We start from the raw sequence: 27625 nt of genomic DNA, 5'->3' as shown, positions 1-27625 counted from the left end.
ACTCAGCGCCCAGACGCCTGGCTTCCTTCTTCCTCTCTACCCCCGGCCCTGCAGGCGCTACTTCTCTGGATTCAGCCTTCTTTCTCTGGCTTCGGGGATTTCTGTCCTAATAAATAGTTCTGCATGTTGGTCAGCATGTTGCTTTTCGAGGGCCGATGTGGCCTGTAAGGCAGCTCCTGGTCACAGGAATGAGAGGGAAGACGGAGTCAGGGGAAGATGTGCTTCTGCTGGACCTGTTCTCCCTCAGGGGCTAAGAGGTTTGTGGGGGTGGGGTGTCGCTGAGGTTCTAAGAGAGATGGGGCATAAGGTAGGGCTTGGGGAGGGGCCCCGGACCCCTCAGAGCTTGGAGTCTCTCCACAACTTCTCTCTACTCATGGTAGTGACATTGAGGCAGGCATTCCTTTGTGACGGGCCAAGGGGCCCTATTACCACAACCCGAAATGCTCTGCTGACCTAATGGACCAAAGGACCGGCCGAACCACCCCAGACAAGCCCACTAGCACCGTGACGAGGGCTCCCATCCTCCCACCACCTAGGCCTTCATCTCCTCACCTGTGATCAAGCTTGCACTGGGAGCTTCTGAGAAATGCTAGATGCCCACGTACACGTGTGACAGTCATGGCTCCTTCCAGAAGGGGGGTGATGCTCCCAGAACCTATTTCCAGGAGGGCTTCAAAAGGTCTGGGTTGAGTGAAACTGATCACATTTTCACCTAGAATCCTCTGCCCCAGGGGGAGGAAGCTAGGACTGATGAGGCTTGAGGAGGGGTATTACTGGAAAACCATAATGGGAAGGTTGTAGGCTCCTTGTACACATTTCTTTCACCCCATCCTTCATTAGGCTGACCCCAACCTTGCTCCTTATGTTCAGGGGCAGGGGTGAAAGACAAGATCTAAGTCTGGCACTCCATTCCAAAACACGAGGGAAACTGAGGTTTGCCACGTAGTAGTTTCTATAGCAACCGCCCACCATCTGGGACCCTACTACATCTTTCCTAGACTCTGGGAAAGGCAGCATGCTGCACGCCTCTCCTTGGGGTTAGAGAAACCACGGGGTGTATCATAGTGAGCTGTAGTTCGTGACATCTCTGAGTAAGAAGAAGGAAAAAAAAAACTTGCAGAAGAGGCAGAAACGAAGTGGAACTTAAGTTCCAAGTCAAAAAGCCATGGCCACGTCCACAAGCCAGGGACCACAGAGTGGGACTACAAATCCCGGCGTTCCTGGCGGAGCCGACGGGAGGGACTACATTTCCCCGCGGGCGCCGCGGTAGGCCCGCGAGGGGCGGGGCGGGGCGGGGCGGACCGCGGGGGCGTGTGCTGCCCTCTGCCGGGCACAGCGGGAAGTGGGTGCGGATTGACAGGGGGAGCCCCGGCGCCGGGCGCGGGGCTCGGTGACAGCAGAGGCGGCGGCCGCGGGCTGGACCTAGGGAGCGGCGGCGGCGGCGCCGACGGCAGCTGGAAGGGCGGACGGGGCGGGCCTCCCTGGTGGCGCGGAGCCGGAGGAGTCCGGGAGGGGGCGGCAGGCGCAGCTCGCGGGCCGGACACCTGAACTTGGGACAAGTTGCCAGAGCCGCGGGGCACAGGCGGCGGACGGATTGACCTTCAGAGCTAGGTGAGCGGGACCGGGGGGCAAGGGGTGCACGGAGGGCCCGGAACCCCGGACCCAGGCTCCCCCGCCCCCATTGTGGGTGCGGGAGACAGGTGGGTGGATGGGGGTGCCGGCTGAAGAGGGGACAGGGAGTGTGTGTGCCGCGCCGCCACCAGCTCTGCGGTCCGTCTAGTCCGGGACTCTCCGCACATGGCCGGAGCTGAGCTGCCTGCGGAGCCCGGGAGCCCCTCCGGCCCCTCACTGCAGGCCCGGGCCGGGGGCGGCTTCTCCGCGACCTTATGTAACCAGGCGGGAGGGGCCGGGGCGGGCATGGGCCTTCCCGACTCGGGAGCTGGGAGTCGAAGGGGCGGGAGGCGTGGGAGTGAACTTGCAACAAGTTTGAGGGACGTGTGGGCCTTGCGCCTACTCCTTCTCCACCGGAGGCGGCTGGGGCGGGTGGTACGGGGGAGGGCGCCGGAGGCCCGGGAGGTGTGCGGGGGCCGAGTTCGCCCCGGCCAGGCCCAACCTGGATGGTCCCGGGGAGTGGGAGGGCCGGGACGGCGCCACGCCCCCGGGGCTGGGCTGCTGGAGCGGGGCGGGTGGAAGTACCATCCCTCCCTCCCTTCCCGTCTCTTCCTCCCCCTCGGTGTCTTAAGAAGCGGCGCGTCCCCTGGTATCCTGAGCTCAGTCTTCTTCTCCCCTTTGCATTAACTCTGCGACCTCTGGGAACCCCAACCCCAGAGCTCACGGTTCGCGCGCCCCTCTTTCTGCTCCCCGGAGCTCCCAGCCATCTGCCCGCCCCTAAGTACCCCCACCTTCTTGGTCCAGAATCCCGGAAAACACGCCCCAGGAGTTCGTACTGCCCAACCCCTAGACGTCCCGCCCTCGAAATCCGCGCGGGGTCTCCTCCCCACCTCCCCAAACCCGGGTCGGCCACAGGGGCACAGCGCGTGCACTTCCCTCCTCGAAGAGAGCGGGTTGATGCCAGCTTTGTCCCCGCCCCTTGGCCCCTTCCCGGCCCGGGGTTCTGGCTTCACGCACCGCTGCCCCGAGCTGCTCCGGTTTGCGCGAGCAGGTTCGCGCCGCAGCAGCCTGGCGCGCCCCAGCCCCGCGCCCGCGGGGGAGGAGGGAGGGCGCCCGGGGCGGGGCTCCTCTGCACGCGCGCCCGCAGTGTCCCCAGCTCCCCCGCCCCGTTCCCTGGCTGCCGCTCACTGCGGAGTCCTTCCCACCCCAGTCCACTCCAGCCGGGATTCTCTCGCCTGTCTGTTCCGGGGATGGTTCGGCTCTGTTTCTGGTCTGGACTTGAGCGCAGTGCCTCCTTTGGCATTACGCCCGCAGGAAGTGCCCGTGAATTACCGCGCAGCCCCCACCCTGAGTGAGGGAGTCTTGGTCCAGCTGAGAAAGGGCAAGGCCCGTGCAGGCCCTTAGTGATACTTCTCAGATGTGGGCTCAGACCCCTGCACCCGCCCAGTCCAAGATTCCACTGGCCCAGGACCTGGCAATTCTTGGGGGGGGTGGGGAGGGGGGGGAGGAAGGTGGCTCTGGTTTTCTCTTGGGCGGCCAGATGGGGTTGGCTCAGATCGGAACGTGGTTCCTGGCTCTTTAGCCTGTTTGCTTGGAGGCCCTCTCTGCCCAGCCTGGTGGAGAGCCTCCAGGCCTTGCCCTCAGGCAGATAACAGTCAAGGGGAGAGATGCCAGCAATAAAGGCTGGTCTTAGACGCGGCCGAAGGGGAGAGCCCTGCGTGGTAGTTTGCTGGTATGCTAGTACCATGCCTCAGTTTCCCCAGCTATAGGAAAATGAGCAATTCACTTGGCACTCTTCTTTCTGCCTGCCCCCCCTGGACGCTGGGGTAGGAGAGTCAGGAACTAGAAAGCATAAATGAGAGGCTGTTTGTGTGACTCTGTGCTCTGTCTGCTTCTCTGGAAGGGAGTTAATACTGCTTACAACTCAGCTCTGGGAGGTGCGGATGAATGGGAATCCTGTTCCGGGTCCCGTGGAGGTGGTGCAGGGCATGGGGCAGGGGACCCCTCCCCACCTCGAGTGAGCACCAAATCCATGGAGAACCAGCTGGGCTGCTGAGGGCTGAGGGTTGGGTGACTCACAGTCAGTGGTGGGCAGAGGGTGGGCAAGGGCCTGGGATGATGGGGCTACCTAGGGCCCACCCCCATGGCCAGTCAGCCCCCTTTGAGCCTCAAGGCTGGAAAGTAGGTAGGAGGGGCCTCCCACCCTTCAGGGCTGGCTGTCCTTTGGGGGCCTGGCTTCTGGCCCTCATCCCTCTTGGGGCTTTGTTTATGTCTGTAATTGTATCATTAGCTGGGGTTTATAGAGTTACTTAGCACCTGCCCCCACAGGGAGTGGCCCAACCACCCCCTGGCTTCTGTCTCTTCCTTTTCAAAGTCAACTTGGTTTCTGCCCGTAGCAGGGGTTTCCCCAACCGCAGCTGGCATGAGAGCCAGGTTGGGGCTTTGTCCTAGGGATGGAGGGCCGTCAGCACTTGGGGCCCAGCTTGGGGTTGCCCTGGAGATGACCATGGAAATTGGGTTGACCTCCTCTGATGCTGAGGGAGGGAGGTCAGGATTTCCAGAGCTGCCAGAAGTGTCGACCCCCCACGATGCTGCAGGTGGATACGTAGGTAACGTAGGTAACATATCTATTGTCCTCTGAAAAAAGAGGGAGGAAAAGGTACCTTCCTTCCAGACTGTTGTGAGGGTTCAGGGTAGAGCAGTGTCTGGTACGTGGTGAATCTGTAGTGTTGCTCTATGTTTCACTGTGGGGCGTGTGTAATTGAGAGGAGTTTGTGTGTGTGTGTCTGTGGGGGGGTGATGAGATGATGGGTATCTAGGTACATGTGTACAGATGAATCGTCCATGTGTGTGTCTGTGGGAGTATAACCACATGATATGTTGATGGAATATTCATCTAGTCTCTTTATGCTATAATAGAACAACATTCTAAGAAAATTTAGTTATAAATAATAGTTGCATTTATTGTGTCTTTACTTTTTTTGTCCTTAAAGATTTTATTTACTTATTTGTCAGAGAGAGAGAGAGCGAGCGAGCACGCGCACAAGCAGGGGGAGCAGCAGGCTCCCTGCCAAATAAGGAGCCCAATGTGGGACTTGATCCCAGGACCTTGGGATCATGACCTGAGCCAAAGGCAGATGCCCAACCGACTGAGCCACCCAGGTGTCCTGTGTATTTAAAATTTTTTTTTTAAATTTATTTATTTGTTAGAGAGAGAGTGAGCGAGCACAGACAGACAGAGTGGTAGGCAGAGGCAGAGGCAGAGGGAGAAGCAGGCTCCCCGCCGAGCAAGGAGCCCGATGTGGGACTCAATCCCAGGACGCTGGGATCATGACCTGAGCTGAAGGCAGCCGCTTAACCAACTGAGCCACCCAGGCGTCCCTCCTGTGTATTTACTCTTTAGAGTGAGGTAGGAATGATTATTTTCATTATCCAGATTCAGAGAAGTTAAGCAAGTTGCCTGAAGTCACACAGCATGGAAGAGGTAGGGACTCTAACCGAGGTCCAGCTTCCTCCAGAATCCATGTTCTCAATCTCTCAAGCAGACCACTTTGGGTTTCTCAGGAGTTCTCTCTTAAAAGGTGGGCAGGTGGGGGTCTGGGAACCTTCTTTGCCCCATGCAGTGTCTCCTGCTCTGAAGCAGGGGGGTAAACTGGCTGAGGCCTCTGCCCCAGGGCCACACCTGTCTCCTGGCTGTTCTTCTGAACTCTGCTGACACAGGTGACCAAAGGACCTCTGGTGAGGACTCTCCTGACTGGCCCCGGGGAGGAGAGGAGTTCAGACAAGGCTCCCCGGGTCTCCTTGGAAACCTCACACATTAACTTGCGTGCAGCCCTCGCTAGGCACTTGTTTACTAGATGTGGGGAAAGGCTGCGGCAGCTACTGAGTGAGAATGAGCAGCCACCAGTCACGAGAAACAGGAGTCCGTCCCCCCCCCCCCCCCCCCCCGGCCAGCCGGTATGGGCGCGGAGGTCCCACTGCTCTCAGCCTCGTCTCCATGGCTGGGAACCTATCACCTAGCCTGGGGGGCGGGTGCAGTTTCCCCTCCAATGTGAAGCTTCTGTGGCTCTCTGGCAAAGGCAGCCAGACCGGAGAGGCTCCCCAGAGGGAGGCATGTGTGGTTCCGGGGGAGGGGGACACTGCTGAAGTCCACTCTCTAGAGCATGAGCTCAAGGCTGGCCTGGGTGGTGCGACCAGCCAGTTTCTCTTGGGACATAATCAGAGCCAGCACGTACTGAGCCCTGAGCTAAGTGCCACGTCGCCAGGAGATTGTTGAGAATAGGAGCTCCAGGGCCAGGCTGCTTGGCTCGGAATCCCACCTCTGACATATCCTAGCTGTGTGACCCTGGGCCAGGTACTTAACCCCGCTGTGCCTCCATTTGTATGCCTGGAAAGCAAGTGTTATGCTAGCACGTGCAGTAGTGCTACAGGGAGGGCTAAGTATTGTTTTTTAAGATTTTATTCATTTATTTTAGAGAGAAAGAGAGAGAACTCCAGCAGGGGAAGGGGTAGAGGGAGAGAAAGAATTCCAAGCAGACTCTGCGCTGAGCATGGAGCCCAACTTAGGGCTCAATCCCAGGACCATGAGCCAAAATCAAGAGTCATACGCTTAACTGGCTGAGTCCCCCAGGCACCCCATCTGGGCTGAGTATTTTGACATGTGCTGCAGGTATGAGACTTAGAATAGCTCAAATGAGACCTAGAATAGCATTGTGCTCAAAGATGTTATTAATCATAACGGACTCTTACAACTCATTTATTTCTCTATTTCTCATTCCCAAGTGAGGAAATAGAGGTACAGAAAGCTCTAGCAAAGAAAAAAAGACCTGTGGGTTGCAAACTGGACTCCCCTGCTCATCTGACACCCTCGAAAGCAGTGCCTTACATGGGGCTTTGTAGCTTTGGTGGCCGCAGCCGCCCTTCATTCCCTGGTGACCACACCCAGCCCGGTCCCTACGGTTAACAAGATTGAATGGACTGCAGTGCTTGAGGCATCTCTCCGGCCCTGTGCCCTGCCCTGCCCCACCCCCGGGGGATTCCCTGGGTAGCATCTGGCCTAGACACTCACTACCCACTCCTGACCCATGGCTCGCCCCCCAGCGGATGCCTCAGAGGGGCAGGGGCATGAGGCAGAGCCATTGCTGGTTTTCTTTCCTGGCTCCTAGGTGTGGGCATGAGGAGGAGGAGAGAGGAGGTCTAATACCCCCACCATGTGATGCCATGGGGATTAATCCAAAATTCCAGCAGGTTTTCCAGAAACCCATGGTCCCTATTTCCTCCTCCCAGTCCCTTGTTCATGCTGGTCCCTTCTTCTGCTCACCCCCCTGCACTCCTCCCTCTAACCAAATCCTCTGTCCATCAGGACACGCCTTCCAGGGAGACCAGGAGATGGGTCCATGGGTCCATGACTGTAGCTTTGGCTGGATATTATGATCGCCTGGGGAGCTCTTAAAAGTACTGGAACATGCCTGGCTGGTTCACTTGAAGAGCATACCACGCTTGATCTCTGGGTTGTGAGTTCAAGCCCTACACTGGGTGGAGAGCTTACTTAACCAAAAAAATAAAAAAATTAAAAAATAAAAAATTACTAGTACATCTGAATCTTGAAGGAGGAGCCCATGTTAAAAATTCCCCAAATGATTCGGATGCCCTTTTTCCAGGGCAGCGACTCAAATTTGAGTAGGCATCAGAATCACCTGGAATAGTTGTTAAAACGCAGATTGCTAGGGCCTTACCCCAGGGTTCCTGACTGAGTAGGTCCGGAGTCTGTAGGCCTAGAAATTCCAGTAGGTCCTGGAATTTGTATTTTGGATGAGTTCTCAGGTGATGCGAATGCCGCTGGTCCCCAGACCATGGTTTGAGAACTCACTGCTTTGCAGTTTCCCAGGCAGGACCTTTCTGTCTCCTGGGTCTCTGGTTGCTTTGGGCCTCTGAGGCCTGTCTTCTTTCTGAAGCCAGGTCCCAAGGGGCGAAGACCACTGTGACACCACTTGGTGACTGCTAATCCCTGGTATAATCATATACTCAGCTGCCTTCCCCACCTTGGCTCTCTGCCCGCACCTCCTGTTAAACTGACCAGCCTTGTGGTCTCGGCACCACCCTCTGGGACAGGTGCTCAGGAAATATTTGTTGCTTGATCAAGGTGAGATGAGGTAGACACCAAAGGACCGCACTGTCCCCAGGAGGCATCAGAACACGGAGCGGGGTCTAAAGCTCCTGTGAAAGTGCTTGGGGACAGAGTGCCATTGCTGGGTTAGTGGGGAGCTGTCCAAAGTGGTCCTTGGGTCTGCTGAAGTGAGACCAGAGAAGGACCCACCGTGTGACTTGACTACCCCGTGGTGGGCAAGTATGGCATCACTGTTGAATTGTGTTTCTTAACTACTAATAAAAATGATTAAACACACACAGAAAGCAGCTGAGACCTTCTCCTTCCTGACCCAGACTGGAGATGTTGGCCGGGGTAGGGGGGTTGTCACTGCTAGATGGAGGAGTGTCTCCATCATCTTCTAGGAGGTCCTGGGCCTTGAGGGCAGCAGATAGCTGGGCCACCTTGGGGGCTCACCCCTGGGCTCTTGGGGTGGATCCTTCCTTGGAAGCTGGAGAAATCATGATGGGAGGTGAGAAGAGGCTGTGACAGGGTCTTGGGCCCTGCAGGGAGGTGGCAGGGTGGGCTTGGCCACTGAGCACGTCAGTCAACAGATGAATGGAACCCTCCAGTGCCAGCACCCTGAGCCCGGAGGCTGGATCTGTTTTGTGTGATGCTGTATCCCCAGGGTCCAGAAGAGAGCCTGGGATCCAGTGGGAGCTCAGTCAATTTTTATGGAGTGAGGGCCTGAGTGTGGATCGAGCCCCCGTCAAGTGCCCAGAAATGAGGACACAACAGGTCTCTGCCCTGTGGGCAGGGTATCGACTTCACCATCTAGTACTCAGGGATGGGCACAAGGAGGAGCTCCCTGCCTCTCCCCGTGCTCTCCCCACCCCCGCCTGGCCACCTGCTCTCCCTGGGATCCAGGTCCAGCTTCACTCTGGTTTAGGGCTGACATTCTGTCCCTTCCTGTGGAGAGTTTGCCAGCATCCCCCCCCCCCACCTCCCCAGTGCTACCCGTGGGTCTCTGGGGTGGGGCTCCGGTTTATTTTCTCCTGTTTGCCAAGGGAAGTCACAGCCTGTCCTCTGCCTTGTTTATAATTGGTTTGGGGACAGCACCTGCCTCAGCTCCCCCCTGCAGTCCCTGAGAGGTACAGAGTGGCTGGGAGGTGACACACTATCCTGTCCAGCCCCTGTCGCCTCTCGTCCCCTGCCAGCTCTGGGCAGGTGTGCTCTCAGCGGCCCCTGCGGCAGGGTGTGGCTGGCTTTGCTGGCGGCTGACTGGGGCTATGGGGCTGGGGGACTTAGAAGCTAGCTGGTGCCTCCCCCATATTTTGGAGAGCGGAGGACTGAGGCCCGAGAGCCTGAGGGAGCCTCTCTAGCACCCCATGGCCTGGGGCACGCTTAGGGTCAGCAGGCACGCACTGAGCACCTCCTGGGTGCCTAGCGCTGTGCGGGGAAACAGGATGGGTGGGAATGAGAACACAGCTCCTCCCTCAGGGCTGACAGCCCGGCGGGTAACTGCGGGAAACACAGACGACAGAGAAAGGGGACTGGTGGAAGATAGTACAGAGTTACATATAAATGAATGGAAATGTGTCCAAGCCTGGCCCTTCACTCTGAAAAGTTTTCTTCCTCGGTCCAGAGAGAGTTTTTATGAAAGAGTTGTGCCAGCTTGGCGATCTTGGCTCAGCCCTGCCCACCCTCTGGGCCCCCAGCAAGGCAGCTCTATTGCTTCCCGGATCCTCTTACCTGCGGGTCACCTCCACAGACCCAGAAGCTTCCCTCCTGGACAGAGTCCTTCCTTCCAGGAGGACCAGAGGCTGCTGAGTGCAAGAGGAGGCCATGGGAAGGCCCTGGCCGCCCCCCTGCCATTTGGGAGCCCCCAGCGATGGGCAAGGGGGGGAGGTACTAACTTGGGCCCAACAACTCAGACCTCTTTGGGCCTGCCTGTTGCTGTGCCCCCAACACTTGACCTGGGATCTAGGGCCATGATTCTGCACCTCCCCCCACCTCCTGCACCTTCTGTCCTCCCCTCTCTCCTTTGCCCCCCATGCTCCCATCCCTCTTGAACCTCCATCTGCTTCTACTGTGTCCGGAACACGGGCCCTCAAAGTGTGTGTGTCTCTCTCTCCTGCTCTCTTTCCCCCTTCTCGCCCTCCTCTTTATTTCTTTTTCTGCCTCCCACCTTTTGGTGTTCAGGGGGTCCCTTCGGTGCCTCCCTGGTGTCAGCCTACCAGCTCTGCTGTTGGGGGCCCAGAAGAATGGCCCGGGGCAGGGTGAAATGGGTGTGAAGGTGCCCGCCCCACCGCAGCCTGGGGCTTGTGGTGGCTGGGGCACCCTGTGGTGGTGGCGGGGAGATGGACTGAGGGGCAGCTGGCCAGCTTGGGGAGCCCCTCCACAGACAGCCCTGGGCATCACCGGGGCATCACAGATCCAGACCTGTGATGAACTATAGATTCCCCTCCGGTTTATTGGGCCTAATTATAGTGGTTTTCAAAGCCAGGAATGAGGAGATAATGTTAGAACTTCTGTTTCTATTTATTTATATCCCCATCCTTTTCCTCCCCTTTTAATGGTGAAATTCGCCATCCCTGCGGATAGGAGCACAAACATGTATGTATGCTGTAATAAGTGACTGTAATCACCCAGGTAACCACCGCCAGGTGAAGAAACAGAATGCAGGCTTGTGCGCCCCGCCTCTGTCCCGACTCCCCTCCCCCCAGAGGTAACCACGATCCTGATCTTTCCGATCATCAGTTCTTGCTTTTTCTTATTGTGGAACCACTGATGTCTGCAGTCTCTATGAGAAGAGTTCAGTTTGGCTTGATTTTGAATTTGATACAGCTAGGACAACACTGTACGCGTTCTTATGTCAAGGTTATTTCCACTCCACATTTCATTTGTGAGATCCGTCCAGGTTATGACGTGTAGCTCTCGTGTGTTCATTTTCACTGCTGTACCGCATTTCCCTCTATGAACTTGCTGCCATGTGGCTGTATCCAGCCTGCTACTCGTGGCCGTTGGGGTTGCTCTCCTTTTTCGGCTTCTGTGAACAGTCCTGTAAGAATGTCCTCGTGTGTGTTTCCTGGTGCACTGGTGCTACATTTCCCCAGAGTGCCCATAAGCCTGAATGGAATTGCTAGAGCCCACGGTATAAGAGGGAGAGGCCCAAGCAGACTCCACGCCGAGCACGGAGCCTGATCTGGGGCTTGATCCCATGACCCTGAGATCACAACTTGAGCCGAAATCAAGAGTCAGATGCTCAACCGACTGAGCCACCCGGGAGCCCCACCTTTAGTAAATATCTCGTTAAATGGTTGTGCCAGTTTATTCCTCACCAGGGGCACCTGAGAGTTCCCGTTGCTCCGGATTCTAGCCAACACTTTGTGTTGCTAAAAACTGTTAACTTCTTCCCTGCTGGTGCATGTCACTGTATCTCTCCTTGGGTATAATTTGCATTCCCCTTTTTATCCTTTTTTTGTTGATCTGTTTTTGTGGGGGTTTGCTGACCTGCATGATCTATTCATACATTGGTACTTATGAGCAATTTATGAGAAAAGAAGCATGTACTGGGGATGCTTGAAATTTTGTACTCGTAGCCGTGTGCGGTCAACATGGCTGAAAGACTGTGAGAACAGTGAATGCCAGGGAGGGCTCCAAGTTGGGAGGTAGGAAGACGGTTTTCAGAGGGAACCCCCAACGGGGCAGCCTCTGCAAGGGCCTCTTGCCCAGCACATCTGGCAGCGGAGGCAGAAGGCTCTGGGACTGGAGCCAGTAGATACCACGTACCTTAGAATCGGCAGGTGTCTGTCTTTCAAGGTCCCCTTGGGTGGTTGTTCTCAACTGGTGGTCATTTTGCCTCCCAGGGGACATTTGGCAATGTCTGATGACATTTTTGGTTGTCACAACTCGGGAAATGCTACTGACATTTAGTGGGTAGAAGCCCGGGATGTGGTTGAACATCCTGAAATGCTCAGGACAGCCCCCCAGCAAGGAATCCTCTGGCTGCGAGCATCAGTGTTGAGGTTGAGAAACTCCGACCTGGGAACAGAGCCAGGAAACTGAGATTTGCCATGAACTTGCTGCATAGCCTTGGGGAAGTCACTTTAGTGCTTGAAGCCTTGGTCCCCAGCTAGGGACAGTGAGGGTGGCGAGGGGGCTGCCCTTCCCCTCCCCGAGGCTGCTGTCAGGACTGGGGAGAGGGGCACTTTGGGAGGCATCCCTGCCAAGGGGCATCTGCTCCTTGTTTCCTTTGTGGTACCAGCCCCTCCCCCTTGACTGTGCTCCCTGTCCACTGAACTGGAGGTGTCAGGTGACCAGCTGTGAGCTCGGCCCTGGTTCCTGCTATTCCAAGCCTCAGAGCTGTGGGGGAACTGCCCCGAGGGCCCCAGCCTTTTGATGAGGGCAGCAGAAATGAGGGGCTCTCTGGGGAACCCCGGGGCCCAGGTAAAACCATTTCTGACTTTGTCCTCAGCTGGGTGGGAGTCCAAGGTTGTGTGGGGTGATAAGAGGTGCCTGTCATACTCTTTATCTGAGGCCCCATTTCGAGTCCAGGCCGTGAGGGGTGGAAGCCAGAGGTCATTCTTGGGGGCTCTGTACACCCAGGCCAGCCTCCTACTCATCCTCTGTGTTCTTCCAGAGGTGCTATCCCAGGGAGGGCCCAGGCTTGGGTCAGAGTCTAGGTCAGAGCCCCCTGGGCCTCTCTGACCTCCCTGTTCTAGGGTGCACTTGGCCTCAGTGGCATCTCCGGCCTTCTCCACGAACCACGGCCTGCCTGATCGTCTTTCTCTACCCTGTCCCTTCCTGAGCCATACTCTCATGGAAGGGCCCAGGAAACTCACCCACCTTGAGGGACAGGTGACAGACAGTGGCTTCATCATTGCCTACCTTTCTTGACAAGGAATTTTCCCTGTCAAAGGCAGGAATCCCTTAGGCACCAGAGAGAAACACTGGTGAAATGAACGTTTGTTTGACAGGCTGTTAGAGAAGTACTTTGGGGGCTGGGGAACCTCTGAAATCACATGTAGCAAGAGTGTGTTGTCACAAGTGAATTATTGTGTGGTTGCTCGTATCTTCTCAGAACTTCCTAGAAGAATCTCAGTCTCGGGGTCTCTTCCCAGGTGGGCTATATCATAAGACTGTGAACCGGGAGTCTGGAGGCCCTGGGAAGGCCCAAGGGCAAGGTGGCAGATAAAGCGGTCAGTCAGGGAGGTGGGGGACTATGCAGCTTCAGGCTAAGGATCCGTGCTTCCAGGAGGGAATGGGAGGGTGTGCAGGTTAGGGCTAGGCCTGCACTAGACCTGGTAGGGTTCCGGAAAACTCTTGCCCCTCTGTGCCTCTTGATCTTGGGGCGGGGCAGCTTGGTCTGTGCCCTGTGAGGCTTGGCTGTATGGGTCATGGGGTCTGTCAGAGGCTCAGGCCGGGAGGACGGAGGGCACTGTAGGGGTCCTGGGCCCCAGGGTGGGTGAGTGAGATGGGGTGAGTCGGGTTGGGAGCCTGCCTGCGCTGGGTAGTCTTGTGGGTGAGCGAAGCCTTCCGGGTGGGTGTGCGGTTCCCTCTGCACTGTGAGTAATCCTCGGCCACACTTGCAGCTCCCAGGGGATTGTGCAACTTCCTCTCAGACTGAGGTGCAGGGGGCTGGGTGAGAAGCAGTGCTGGGGAGAATGAGGAAACTGGGTCTGGCACCCGGGGCAGGGGCCTGGCCCTGGGCTCTGGCCCCCCAAGGAGCAGAGCTTTTTTGGGGGCTCCTTCCAGGGGACTTGCCTCTCCCAGGTATGAGGGAGTGTGTGTACGTGTGTGTGTGTGTGTGTGTGTGTGTGTGTGTGTCCTGTCTTCGGGGAGGCAGGTGAGTGGGGATGAGGCCCCAAGGCCTGCATTGGCATCAGGGTGTCTTCTGAAGGGGATGGGGAGATACCTTGCAGGGTCTGGGTTGGGGAAGCAGGTGGCACAAAGGAGGGGCCTCTGGCCAGGTTCCAGATGGGGACTGGGGATGGTGGAAAGCGGGGGGGAGTCAGGAGTCCGAGGAGCTGGCTCCCACCCCACTTCTGAGGAGCTCTGCCTCCCTGGGCAGCTGAGCCCAGCCCTGCCTGCCTGGTCTCCACATCTCCAGGCTTGTTTAGAGGCTCTGGTGAGGAGATAATGAGGTGCGTAGCCAGGCCACACAGTACATACCTTCTTACCTCAGGGATTGGGAGCGGATACTCTGTTGGTCCCACTGGGTTTGAATTCTGTTCCTGCCACTCTGCAGCTAGGTGATCCCCGGGTAAGTCACTTAGCCCCTTGGTGCCTCAGTGTCCTTGTCTGTAAAATGGAGAGAACAATCATAGTGCCTCCGTGTGGGTTCATTCTGGGGACTAAAGGACTTAATTCACGTAGAGTGCTCAGCGCAGTGCTTGGCAAGCAGTAAGTAGGCACTCTGCACAGGTGACCCTTCTCTTGGCGCAGAAGCATGTTCAGGAACCGCAAAAACCCGCCTGCTGTTCCTGTCATTATTTTTGATGGCAGGGCTTTGCGTTGGCCCTGGGGACGATAATCCTAAGGGCCCACCGTTCCCAGGCCTTACTGCATTACAGGTGCTGTGCCAAGTGCTTGTCCCACAGTAGCCCCTCAGCCCTCAGAGGCTCCCTTTGTGGGGGGGGGGTGCTGTGTCATCACCCCGTTTCATAGCTGGAGACATGGAGGCACAGAGAGGGTGAGGGATTTGCCACAGGGCAGTGATATCAGTGAGGGGGGACCGCAGAATGGTCCGCTGGAGCCCTGAGATGGGACCTGCCGCCCCATCCCAGCCCCTTTCCTGGGTTCAGGTGGAGGTGGGTTGGGAGGAGGGAGCAGGGTCTGCTGTGAAGGCAAGAAGGCTAGCTCGCCTCCAGACCTGCGGCCCCGGGGCCAGTCTCCAATCAAGTAGCCAACTAAATGCACCCAACTAAATGGCTTTTTAGTGCTTGGAGTTGGAGTGAGCTTCCTGTCAGTGTGCAGATTCAAGAGAGGGGCTGAAGGCCCTCAGCTGGGGGTGGTAGGGTGGTGTGGCTCAGGAGTTAGGAACGTGGCCCCAGATTCAGACAGATCTGGCTTTGAATTCTGCCTGAACCATGTACTGTGTGACATTGGGCCTCAGTTTCCTCACATGCAAAATGGGGATAGGAAGAGCCCCTACCTCTTCGGGCGATGGCGAGGATAAAATGAGATACCATAGTAAGGTGTTTAGCACAGGCCTGGCCCAGAGTGAGTGTCTGATGATTATACAGAAGGTCATGTGCTGGGTGGGGAGTTTGGGTCACACAGATCTCCCTAGAGGGCTATAATTTGAACTGTGGATCAAGGCCACTAATGGGACCCTAATTTCTGGCCATGAAGTCAGCTTAGTGAGTCTCAATGAACATTTTTTTTTTCAGTGAGAAAGAAGATCTAGAGAGGACATCCAGGTGTATTGCATGGTCTTGGCCAAGTGTTGTTTTGTGCAACTTTTTTGTTTCAGGTTCATATGTGTGTGTATGTGTGCTATGCATACGTGTGTGTGTATGTCTGTGTGTGTGTATGTGTGTACTGGGCCAAATAAAATATATTTTTTGAAGGTCATGGTCAAGATATTCACGGTCACTTCCTTAGAGATTATCTCCCTCTTGTGCAATGTTTACGGAGCACCTACTGAGTGCAAGACCCAGAGCCACATGCGGGGGGCTAGACTGAGAATTGTGGGCCCTATTCTCAGCATGGTGTATGTGGGTGACTGGGCCCCGTGGGGGGTCAGCTGAGGCAGAGCCTGAGGTGGCCAGGGAAGGCTTCATACATGGATAGTGACAGTGTGTGTGGGGGGATGATAGTGCCTGGGGTGAGTGGTTGATGTGGGGTCTGGAGCTAAAGAGCCATCTCGGGAGGTGGGGGTCCCTGTCTGTGGAGGGCTGCAGGGCCAGGTCTGGCTGGAGTGTCCATGCTAGCTAGAGCAGGGGACTGAGTGGGGGTCATCCCAGGGCACTGGGCAAGGGCTGTGCCCTTCTTCTCCGGCTGGGGTGGGGTGGGGGTAGAGGAGGACTTAGGAATACTGATGCTCCTCCCATCCCCAAATCTTGCAGGATCTACAGTGACTCAGTAAGACCCAGGGCCCATGCTTTAGCCATTTCCTCCCCTCCCCTGAGCCTTGGGAGCCTCTTGAGCCTTTTCCTCTCTACTGCCCCAGCTGGCTTTAATGAATCTGGCCTGGAAACTAGATCAGTCCTGAGCCCTGGTCCAGGGTCCAGAAGCCTTTATGCTACTTAGATCTCTGCCCAGGGCCAGTTGGGGGCTCAGTTTCTTCATCTGTAAAGTGGGCATACTAGCCCCTGAGCAGTAGACCTTCCGGTTGGTGATGCTGTTCTTGTGGCCTATGTGGATGAACTGGCTATAGGAAGTGTGAAGGCTTCTGGGTGGGTAGTCCTTGTCATCTCTAAGGCTGAGAGAGCTGGGAAAGGTCATGAGCATGTCAGCTGCCTGGCTGGAGAGCCCCCGCCTCCCCACCCCGTGACCTGGGGCTGTGGGGCAATGGTGGGGAGAGGCCTGTGACCCATGGTGAGCTGGGACTATCCCCAGCTCTGAGGGGGAGGTGGCCTTTCAGGGGCCTCAGAGGATGAGACCCAGGTCAAACCTGGGTCTGGGAACCCCAGCTTCCAGAGTCGTCCCCTACATGGGGCACCCTCGGAGTCCCAGCTTGGAAGTATTGCCAGGGGCAGGGGCAGTGCTCAGGGACTGATTGGCGGAGGCCAATATCCAGGCAGCCATGGGTGGCTTCTAGCCTGCTGTGCCCAGGGCCCAGAGGCTCAGATGGGAGCTCCTATAGCAGAATGTGGTCTCTAATGATAAGGTCCTATATACTGAGCATCTGCTCCCCGGCACGGTGTTAAGCGGTTTTGTATGTTTGCAAATTTAGTCTTCACAATGGCCTAAGACACAGGTCTTTTATTATCCAGTTTTATAGGTGAGCAAACTGAGGCCCAGAATGAAGTCTGTCAGCCAAGGTGACCCAGCCTAGTGAGTGGCAGAGCTGAGCTGAGACTGTGAGCTCTGGATTCAGGTTGCCAGGGTTGGAAATCTGGGCGGTACAACTGACTGGCTGTGTGACCTTGGACACAACGGACTGAATCTCTTTGGTCCTTAGTGTCTTGCTCTGAGAGATGGGGATAACATCAGTGCTTTTACTCAAGGGTTGTTGCAAGAATTACAGGAGGTAATGCAGGTGAGCTGCTGCCCATAATAAGGGCCCAGTAGATATGATCTGCTTCATCATCTTTCCTGCCCATAGCAGTAACCTACTGGGTGACCTAGGCCAGCTGTCTCCTCTGACGCCTTCCTCGTGTAGGAGAGGAAAACTTTTCCCTTCTTCCCTTCTAGTTTCTTTGGCTGGCCTAATAATTAAATCTACATAAGACAGATTGACTGAAGAAAAACAAATTTAATTTTGTACATACAAGATCCCCAAAGATATGAATGTCCAAGAAGTGAACCAAGCAGACAGCTTTCATCCCATTCAGAGAAAGAAACAATACATTTGTGAAGAATTGACGAACGAAAGGGGTTTGGGCTTGGGGTAGCTTAATTAGTAAAGAAGTAACAAGGGTTGTTTATACACCCTCTGGGCCCTGAATTCCCTGTTCCTTGTGCTAAGGGTGTCTCTCTGACTCCTCATACTGGGAGGGTGACTTTCAGGTGGGAGATTCATATCCTGCTCTGGTGGACCCAAAGGAAGGGCAGGGTGTCTTGCTAGTACCTGCTGTCTCTTCACTAACTTTAATTCAAAATAATCAGTATGCCAGAGCGGCATATTTTGGGGTGGGATGTTTTGTTCCCCTTTAGTTTTACCGAAGTCTAGAAGCTGAGCTGGTAAGGTGCTTGTTATTTCATTGAATTAGTCTTGAAAATAGGTCAGTTCAGTTAAACAGCTGTGTTTCATTTTAGGAGGTGGTGATGTATCTGGGCTCCTAAAGTAAGGCCCATATCGTGTGAGAAATCAGGTATTTAATAAGGCATTTTTATGGGAAGAAAAGAAAACCAAAGATGAGTGACTGGAGCTGGCTATCATCCCAGTTTCTTAATTCTGCAGGCAGCTGGTCGAGAAGGTTTTGAGATGTCAGGCTCCAGGCATCTCCAGATGGAGAGAGGGCAGACGGGAGCGATCTGCTAGGTCTTCCTGGTTTGCAGTTTGAGTGTCTCTGGTGGTCTCTTCTGAGTGGCCCACACAGCAACAGGCACGGAGATCACCTCTGCGTGAGTGGTTTCAGTGATTTCTCTCAAGTTTCCCTCAAATTGTTCACGCTCTATAGGGCTTCAGGGAAAAGGGCAGCTTTTGGTCTTGGTGAGTCTACATTAAGAGTGGAAGAACACTGGGGCCGTTAGTTTGGAGAGTTGTAGCCAAGTATTGGAGGAAACAGGTAGAAAAGAAAACTTAATTGATTGTTTCCAGTACTAGAATCTGATATCCAAAGGATGTACTATCATTTTTCATCGAAACAATTTTTTTTCTCTCCGGTTATCCCCGTGACTACCAAAGGTCATCAGAGTAAGACTAACTTGTTTGCAAAAGAGGTTTAGTTTGTAAACTTAAGTAAACTTAACTTATTACTTATAGAAATGCAGCAAGAACTTACCACTGACTATAGAGAATCCTTTCATCTGCTCTGTTGGAACTTTTCATAAGGAATCTCAGACTGGGCTTTCACAAGCCTCTCGAGGCTAGGAAGCTGAGCCAAGGACTTATCGTCAGGCTTTACCTGCAGTAGCTCCTCTTTTCTCAAAGTCCACGAAATATCCTGAGGTTTCTGCACCTGCCAGGAAGTGACCTTCCTTACTCACCCGGTGAGGCTGCTGGGAAGCCTGTAAGCAAGGAACCAGGCTGGTTTTTCCAAGGGGTTTTATTGGCTTCATAAAGTCAACCTTAGTTCCTTAAAGCTGTCTGGGCATTTCTGAGTCTACGCATGGCTCCCCTCAAACATGACATTCCAGTCAAAACCTTGGTAATATAGCCAACGTTTCCAATGGTGTCCTGTTATTAGAAGAATAGATGTTTATTGAACTTATATAAATATCTATATTGTCATGAAAACAAGAATGCTCATGAAGAGTTTTCAAATTCTGGAGGCATCAGGTAGGGAGAAAGAGGTAAATGTTTCAATTTTACTTATAAAGGTGTAATTGACCAAATTGCTGTTAAGTCATGGTTTTCTTATTTGTTTATTTGAAAGAGAGAAAGTACAAGCACGGGGAGCAGCAGAACGAGAGGGAGAAGCAGGATCCCTACTAACAATAGTGACAATAAAAAATTTTTATAAAGGCAAATACAGAAGGTTCTATAGTTATGAGCAAAACTTAGCTCTTTTAATATTGAGAAGACTTAGTTTTCTTAAGTATTCAAAGGCCTGATAATAAAGACAAACGTAAAAGATTAAAAGAAAAAAAAAAAAAGGAGGGGCAGGGAGAGTGAAAAAAAATAAAAGCCTAAGGAAAAAAAAAAAGAAAAAGACCTTCTATAATCTCTTATCAGGAGCAGACCAATAGTCCAAGAAAACTTTGTCCTTTTAGCAATTTTAGTTTTATAATAGCCAAACTATTGATATTAAAGCTTAATTTTAAAAACCCTTTCAGTAACAATTTGATTTTAGCCAGATTGTTCGCACAGGGTAAAATTCTCTCATACTCTCCCTTTAATTTTTTTTAAATGTATCTTCATACCTCATACCTTTTCTAACCAAAGAAACCACACCCTACTTTTTTTGCATAGAGTTGTTTCCCTTACTATTTAGTGGTGATTACACATATCAGTTAAAATGTTTAACCCTTAAGAATTTTAACTTAGGGGCACCTGGGTGGCTCAGTGGGTTAAGCCTCCGCCTTCAGCTCAGGTCATGATCCCAGGGTGGTGGGATTGAGCCCTGCATGGGGGCGGGTTCTCTGCTCAGCAGGGAGCCTGCTTCCCCCACTCTCTCTGCCTGCTTCTCTGTCTGCTTGTGATCTCTGTCTGTCAAATAAATAAATAAAATCTTTTCTTTTTTAAGATTATTTATTTATTTATTTGACAGACAGATCACAAGTAGGCAGAGAGGCAGGCAGAGAGAGAAGGGAGGAAGCAGGCTCCCTGCTGAGCAGAGAGCCCGATGCGGGGCTTGATCCCAGGACGCTGGGACCATGACCTGAGCCGAAGGCAGAGGCTTAAACCACTGAGCCACCCAGGCGCCCAAATAAATAAAATCTTAAAAAAAAAAAATTTAACTTATAGTGAAAATTAACAAGTTAACAATGGTGAACCGTATGTTACACCAGCAGTCTATAAATTGGCACATTTGTAGATACGTCTTAAAATTTCTAGAAGCATGTGCCTTTTTTAATACTGCGATTTTTTAATGTGGCCTAGACATGTTTAACAGACTGAAATATCTTTAATTCCTCCATAATAGGAAGACAAAATTAGGTAAACTTATGTTCAGTAATTAATGTTTAATGTTTTATCTTACTTAGAAAGGATATCGATATTCAATGAATTTCTGTTATTTAACTTAGCAGACCTAATGGTGGAAGTTATCAAAGGATTTGGAAAACCATTTTTTTTTTTAAGATATTATTTATCCATTTGACAGGCAGAGATCACAAGTAGGTGGAGAGGCAGGCAGAGAGAGAGGAAGAAGCAGGCTCCCCGCCGAGCAGAGAGCCCGATGCAGGGCTCGATCCCAGAACCCCGAGATCTTGACCTGAGCCGAAGGCAGAGGCTTTAACCCACTGAGCCACCGAGGCGCCCCGGAAAACCATTTTTAAAGTAGACATATATAAAACACAATTATTGTTGAAAAGTGTATGTAAAAAAAGTCATTAAAAAAAGTTTACATAGACACTCTTATCCCATTCATCTATCTAAATTACCTGTTTTAAACATTATGTTTAGATTACCTACAAAAACTTCATGAGATGTTAGACAAAATCAGGCATCATCCCAAATGTTTTTCTCACTGTCAAATTTTGTAACGGAAAACATAAACTTACTTGACCGGTAAACCATGGTCGAGTAGAAGTTGTATGTTTGCATCATAATTAATGCTCATAACTCTGAAGCCACCTCTGTTTTAATTAAGCCAACAAGCTTCAACAAGCTTTTAATTCCCAAAGATTATCCCAGATCAGTGTGAACTTAAAAAAAATTCGGGCTTAGTTTTCATAGTTCTGAGTGCTTGTTCCCCCAACTCAGTAGAGCTCTTTTACAGATTAATTTTGGCCATCACAGCTGGAGGCAGAAAAGTGTCATATATCTACAGCATACATACAGACACATGTCAATATACAGAGAGACACAAACAGACTTTATAGCCATTGTTGTAAAATTTTATACGGCAGTCAGGTGCCGTAATACAAAACTCACGAGTTTATACAACAGCTGGATCCAAATTGTGTTTCCAGCGGTTGGGACAGGTTAAGTTTACCCACTCAGATGACTGAAGCTTTTTTAAAAGAACGTTTGTGGGCCAGACACTTAAGATTTTTGCATTAGCCCAATTTTCAAATTGGTCCTTTTTTTCTGCACCTGGTGAAAAACTTCTCCCTAAAGTTTGCATTTCAAAGAACGGCTCTTAGAAGATGGGAGTGGGAAATCCCTATCATGAGGGATTTTACGGAGAATGTATCTAAGTTTTCCCAAGGAGTTTTGGGGTATATTTGCCTCTTATCAGAGATCTAGAGTAATTCCTATTTATATTTTTCCTACTTTTTCTTAAGTGTAGGATAACTCTGTTTCCAACGTCCTGATCTTTTACAGTATCTACAAGCATTCTGAGATGAGTAAGTGGGGTTTGGTAAAGACAGGTGGGATTCGAAGTGTCTAGAGCCACATTTCTGGCTTTGTAGGGATTGGCAAGACAAAGACAGTTGTTTCCAGTCCCCCAAGGACTGGATTGTGGCCTGAATATCAAGGGGCTGACCTGCCCATCTAACTAAATTTGCTTCTTTATATCAGAGAGATGGGAAAATTTCTACATTGGAGAGATTCTGGCTTTAAAACAGTGTGTCTCAAAGTCTATGTAAAACGTTTAACAAAGGCCTTCTTGGACCAATTCACCTTAGGGGGGAAGCCTCTATTATTGTTCCTATTATTGAACATCGACCTCCAGCTGATTCATTTCCTGATTATTTGTAGGAGGGCCTGGGAGAAATTCTAGTCATCTGTTTTCTCTGTGAAGAGGGGGAGGGGTGCTCCCTCCCACTCGCAGGCCATCTGGCTTGTCTGATAACTATAGTATAATCACGGGTGGGAGCAATGCTCCTTAGTAGCCGGAGGAGGTCCCTGTGAGTGGGGTTGTGAATGACCACTCATCTTTCTAATTCTTCTTTAAATTTGGTAGGATCTTCTCAAAGTGGAGACAAAACGGTCTTTGTCATTTCGTCTTGTTGAAAAAGTCCTTCAGCTAGCCACCCTATTCCTTTGGGTCTTCTTTTTAATTTGATCTTTCCATAGGTACCAATAAGGCAGTTATTTAGAATGAGAGCTCTCGGATTGTGTGTGTGTGAATATAGAAGTTAGTCCAGTTCAAAGAATGCATAGTCATTGACAAGGAGGATCTTACATTAATCTCAATAGTGACTCAAACCAGTAAGCCTTTTAATGACTTAACCATGGGGATTAGTGGTGTTCCTAAAGAGGGTGCAAAAGATGCAGCCCTTACAAGATCTGGGAAGTTCACCCAGCATTAGTCTAAGAAAGCAAAGACCTTTGTCATCATAGGTGGTAATAATGGTATAGTAAAAATGGCGTCTCTGTGGTCTTTCACGGAAACATCAGATATCTCCAGTTACAGAAAAACCTGCTAATTTGTGACCCCAGGTGGGTGCTCCTGGAATGAGACTTCTCCAGCACTACCAAGACAATGCAGGTTGAGATGACCAAGGCCTTTGTTGGACTGAGACCCACTTATGACAGATTGCTCTGAGAGTTGGCTTTGTCAGACGAAGAGAATGCTGCTTGTGGCTTGGTGTCTTGGAACCCCAGTCTATTCAACTGGCCATCAAACGTATGACGGGACATGTGCCTTCCTGATGGTGAAGACCAGAGAGGATATTCTCATGGATCACAAAGCCACGCTCTCAGGACATAGAATAAGATGAAGGGAAAGGGACCCCTGGTTCTCCTCTGTATGACAAATGACAAAAAAGACAGAGACAGAAGAAAACAGTGACAGTCTTGGGCTGTCAGAGGATTAATAGAAAACAAAAGTATTACAATATATTTTTACTAGAGTCGCTATACCCAAGGAATTAGTTGACACAAATATTTTCTCTTCCCAATCTAAATTTAGAAAAGAAAAGGACTTACCACTCTTGCTTTCGCCAGCCCCAGCAGGCAGAGATCTGGGGGACTGATGTGGTTAAGAATTTTTACCTTCTGCTGACTCCTGCTAGAGGTCCAGAATCTCTCAGCTGCTCCTGGAGTGAGCATTGTCCAACCAGCAAAGAGCCCCATGTTGGACACCAAAACTGTAGGGGAGGAAAACTTTTTCCTTCTTCCCTTCTAGGTTCTTTGGCTGGGCTAATAATGAAATTGACATAGGCTAGATTAACAGGAGAAAAACAAATTTAATTTTGTATGTACAGGAGTCCCCCCAAATATGAGGCTCCAAGAAGTGAACCAAACAGTCAGCTTTTATAGCATTTAGACAAAGAAACAATTGATTTGTGAAGACTTGACAAAAAGAAAGGGATGTGGGCTTGGGGAAGCTAATTAATAAAGAAGTAACAAGGTTTGTGTCTACAGCCTTCTGGGCCCTGAATTCCCTATTTCTGGCGATAAAGGTGTCTGTCTACCACTTGGTACAGGGAGGGTACCTTTCAGGTGGGAAATTTATTTCCTGCTCTCAGGGGCACAAAGGAAGGGCAGGGTGTCCTTCTTGTACCTCCTGTCTCTTAAGTAACTTCAGTTCAAAATAATTGATATGCCAAAGCGACATGTTTTGCTCTCCTTCACTTACCTCTTGTTGAGGATCAGTCGGGATGAAAACCCTCAGTGGGTTATGAGGGAGACCTTCATAGAACCAAAGTGCCAAACTCCCTGAACCCCCAGAGCCACTCAGAATTTTGAGGGGCTTGCTGCTAACTGCAGAGTCCTGGTGCATTTTGTTTGGGCCTGCTTCAAGCTTTCATGTTTCTTGCTGGCCTTTATAGGCATTTGAGTTGGTGACCCCAGATCAACTCCAGGGCACCCCAGTACTACTCCAGGGTTTCCCCAGATGTGTTCTGTCGAAGGGTTTGGTGGTCAAGCAGGTATGGGAGATAAGGGGTCAAAAAAAGGGAAATGGAAGAGAAATAAGTCAATCAGAGAAGGATAATTATCATATGATTTCACTTTTATGTGGAATTTCAGAAACAAAACAGAGGATCATAGGGGAAGGCAGGGAAAAATAAAATAAGATGAAATAAGAGAGGGAGATAAACCATAAGAGACTCTTAACTATGGGAAACAAACTGAGGGTTGCCAGAGAGGAGAGGGGTGGGGGGATGCGGTAACTGGGTGAGGGCATTAAGGAGGGCAGGTGGTGTAATGAGTGCTGGGTGTTATATGCAACTGATGAACCACTGAAATCCACCTCTGAAACAAATAATACACTAAATGTTAATTAATTGAATTTAAGTAAAATAAAATTTAAAAAAAATTTTTGTTTTTTATTTTTTTTTAAAGATTTTATTTATTTATTTGAGAGAGAATGAGTGAGAGAGAGCATGAGAGAGGAGAAGGTCAGAGGGAGAAGCAGACTCCCCAAGGAGCTGGGAGCCCGATGCAGGACTCAATCCTGGAATTCCGGGATCATGACCTGAGCCAAAGGCAGTCGCTCAACCAACTGAGCCACCCAGGCGCCCATAAAATTTTTTTTTTTTAAGGAAGGAAAATAAAACCCCAAATGGTTTTCTTTGCTACAGGACTTGTCAGAGCCTTTGATGTGCTGATATTCATTGTGTACCTCCAGTATGTGGTTGTGATATACTGTAGGGTATCTCAGAGTCTTGGTGTTCAAAGCTCCATTTTCTAGATAGAGAAACAGACCTGGAGTGAAGCCTAGAAAATGATTTCCCCAGATCATGCACTTATCTCTGATAAAGCTGGGACTAGATCCCAGGGCTCCTGACTGCATGGCCAGTTCTTTGCCTAGGACATCCCCTCCTTTCCCTCCTTCCTCCATTCTCCTCAGAGAAATGTTGTATGTAGTGCTGCTCCCTTCCTGAAGGCTCCTCACTTTTTTCTGGCCCCTTCCCTCTGGCTGCCAGCAGGATTAGAGCGTGTCCTAGTCCCTCTGGGCATTCACTGATGGGAGATGGGACTATGCCCAGCACACAGGCTCTGGGGAGCTACTTGCCCGGCTAATGCATGGCAATATTAGGCTGCATCCCAGCTGCGGGACCCTCGCAAGTTAGTTGGTTTTTTTTTGAGTCCCAGTTTCCTCGGCTGTGTCAGGAAACTCATCAACTAGTTTGTCATCTGGAGTTACTGAGAGGTTCGCCTCTGACACCCTACGTGAATGTACCCTGTTCGTTTTCAATTCATGTGCAGATGCCCACGAGTCTAACTATTCTTATCATCCTTGGGGGGCAATGAGGGAAGAACATGGAAAAAACGAGGGAGACTCCTGGCTGTGGGATCTAGCATGTTTGCACTCCCAAATTCCATCTCGGCCCCCACACTTGCTGTCTGCCCTTTAGGCTGCTGCTGTCCCTCTGAGGTCCCAGCTCCCCCACCCCCCATCACCTATGAGGTGGGCTGGTCTGGCTGACCCTGGGACCCATTTTGCGGTGAGACAGGATGGGTGGGAGCTGGGGCACCATGTCCTACTTTCCTGTGGGGTGAGTTGACATTCAAGTTGGGGAAAGAATCTCAGAGTCTCAGCACAGCTCTGCGTTGAGCTGGGTGGCCTTCTCCAGGCCTGCCTGCCCCTTGGTACCACCATTCACCTAGGGTGGCCGGCCACCTGGCCCGTGGAGGGGGAGAGCATGTGAGTGTGCCCATGCCTCTGTCAACCTAGCCATTAGGGTATAGATCCCCTAGGCCCCCTGTGGACTGTGGTGGGCTCTGAGGGAAAGGCCAGGGGATGGGCCAGACTGGGCTGGGAGGTGGAGGGAGATGGATCCTCCCTGGCAGAGTGTCCTTTCCTGGAGGGCTGTTTGCCTGAGTTATTCTTAGCACTGACTCATTAGAGCGTTTATTTTTAGCCCTGTTTCTAAGTGTTGCCAACATCTGGTGCAGCTAGTACTGAAGGGGATAGGGGTGGCAGGGGCGACCCCTTTGGGCATCGCCGGGGACTGGAGCTACTTGCAGGAGGACGAGGACAGAGTCTTCTACTTTCCGAACCTGTCATGACTTGCAGCCAGGCACACAGTTGATGTCCTATTTGTGCTTTGTGCCTGGACTGCTCTCCTACTGTCTCATCCTTCCAGCTCTGAAGCTCCTGTGGCTGGGGCGGGGCGGTGGGGGAGGAGATGGGTGCTCCTCAGGTGAGCTTTCCTAGGCTCCCCCGATCGGAGGTTCCAGATGGCTTCTGACTGCTGCAGAGGGGGCCTCAGAGGAGGGAGACAAGCCCCCAGCTCCGGTCCTCGTTGTTGCCCCCACCAAAGGAGGAGCCAGCAGACGTAGGGGAGGAGTGTCGCTCAGTGGTTAGGTGTGTGGGCTTTGCAGCTGGACCATCTGGGGGCCAACCCTGGCTTTGCTCCTTCCCAGCTGGTGACCTTGGGCCAGTCGTCCACCTGTTTGTATGTCACGTTCCTTATCTGTGGGCTGCGGATGGGAGTCTGGTGTTTTGAGGATGAAGATAAGAACCGTTAAAGTGTCAGCTAGTATGTGTATATTTAAGGACGTGGTGGTGACTGATCTTACTACTTTTGTCGTTGTTATTAGTGATGAGCAGCTCTGTGTGTGCCCTCTTTGGATGTTGGAGTGAGTTGGGTAGGAGGCTTCCGAGCATTGCTCTGAGTGAGATGAAGCTAGGGATGGGGCTCAGAGCGGGGGCTTACACCCAGGCATCGTGAAGACGATTTCTGTAGGGCTGCAGTAAGGGGTGGAGAGCCAAGACGTGGGTTGGAGCATGGGCTTTACCCTTCATGGGTTGAATGAGTTGTTTGACCTTTGTGAACATCTGTTTTTTTCCCCACAAGACAGTGCTGCTTATAGGCCATCGAGTTCTTGCTGGGCCCGAGGCGGGAGCTGAACCCGTGAGACTCTACGAGGTGGGGTGCGTTGCTGTGGCCCTTTCCCATGAGAGCGACATGGTGCTGTTACCTGGGGAGTCAGAGAGGAGAGACTGGCCTGGAGGCTTGGCGAAAGGGGCCTGTGGTCCTGCTTTCCCTCAGTGGTGTGATCTGTGCACATCGATCTGTGCTGCCCCGGCTTTTGTGGGGCAGCACAGAGACCAGAGAAAGCCGGTTTTGAGACTCTTCCTCCAAACCCCAGGGAATGATTCGGGGACTGTTTGAGCTCACAGGACGGGGAGGCCCCCAGCTGGAGGCCAGGTGGTCTGGTCCTCCCCCATCCGCACAGAGCTTCTTCATTCTCGCGGTTTACATATCAAGGTTCTAGGTCCATTTTATCTGAAAACAGGGTTCTGCAGCTAGAAACAGCCCGGGGATCTCTGGTGAGTGACTTCCCAGGCATCTTGTCTTCTGACGGGCATTGAATCTTGGAGGTGACCTGTGCAGGGGGGTTCCAGAGTCTCGTGGGAGTGCCGGGGCTCCCCGTGGGGCATGGGGGCGCAGAGGGGGGCTGCCGAGCACTGCCCTGGCCTGGCTGCCTGCAGAACAGAGATGCCTTGAAGTCAACCCTCAATCCCAGAAGCACACTCTCAAGGGAGGGAGCAAGGGCTGAGATGGGGCAGAAAGGCCCTTGCCCCAGCACTGGCACATAGTAGGTGAATGAATTGATACCAGTGCAGCCTCCCAGGAAAATGGCAG

General features: G+C 52.1%; 1 protein-coding gene across 2 annotated transcripts in view; it reads left to right on the top strand.

Moving 5' to 3' along the window:
* The first annotated feature begins 1430 nt into the window (after window positions 1-1430).
* Window positions 1431-27625, top strand: part of TFEB (transcription factor EB) — a 54176-nt gene continuing 27981 nt past the window's right edge. Inside the window, exon 1 of one of the 2 annotated variants that reach the window (XM_080805841.1) lies at window positions 1431-1611. The gene's annotated coding sequence lies outside the window, so the exon portion shown is untranslated. The remainder of the gene's footprint in view (window positions 1612-27625) is intronic. The other variant, XM_080805842.1, reaches the window with a different exon arrangement.

Source organism: Martes martes (genome assembly GCF_963455335.1).
Source record: "Martes martes genome assembly, chromosome: 6".
Classification (NCBI taxonomy): Eukaryota; Metazoa; Chordata; class Mammalia; order Carnivora; family Mustelidae; genus Martes; species Martes martes.
Note: the sequence above shows the minus strand (reverse complement) of the source record. Positions and strands in the feature narration are given on the sequence as shown.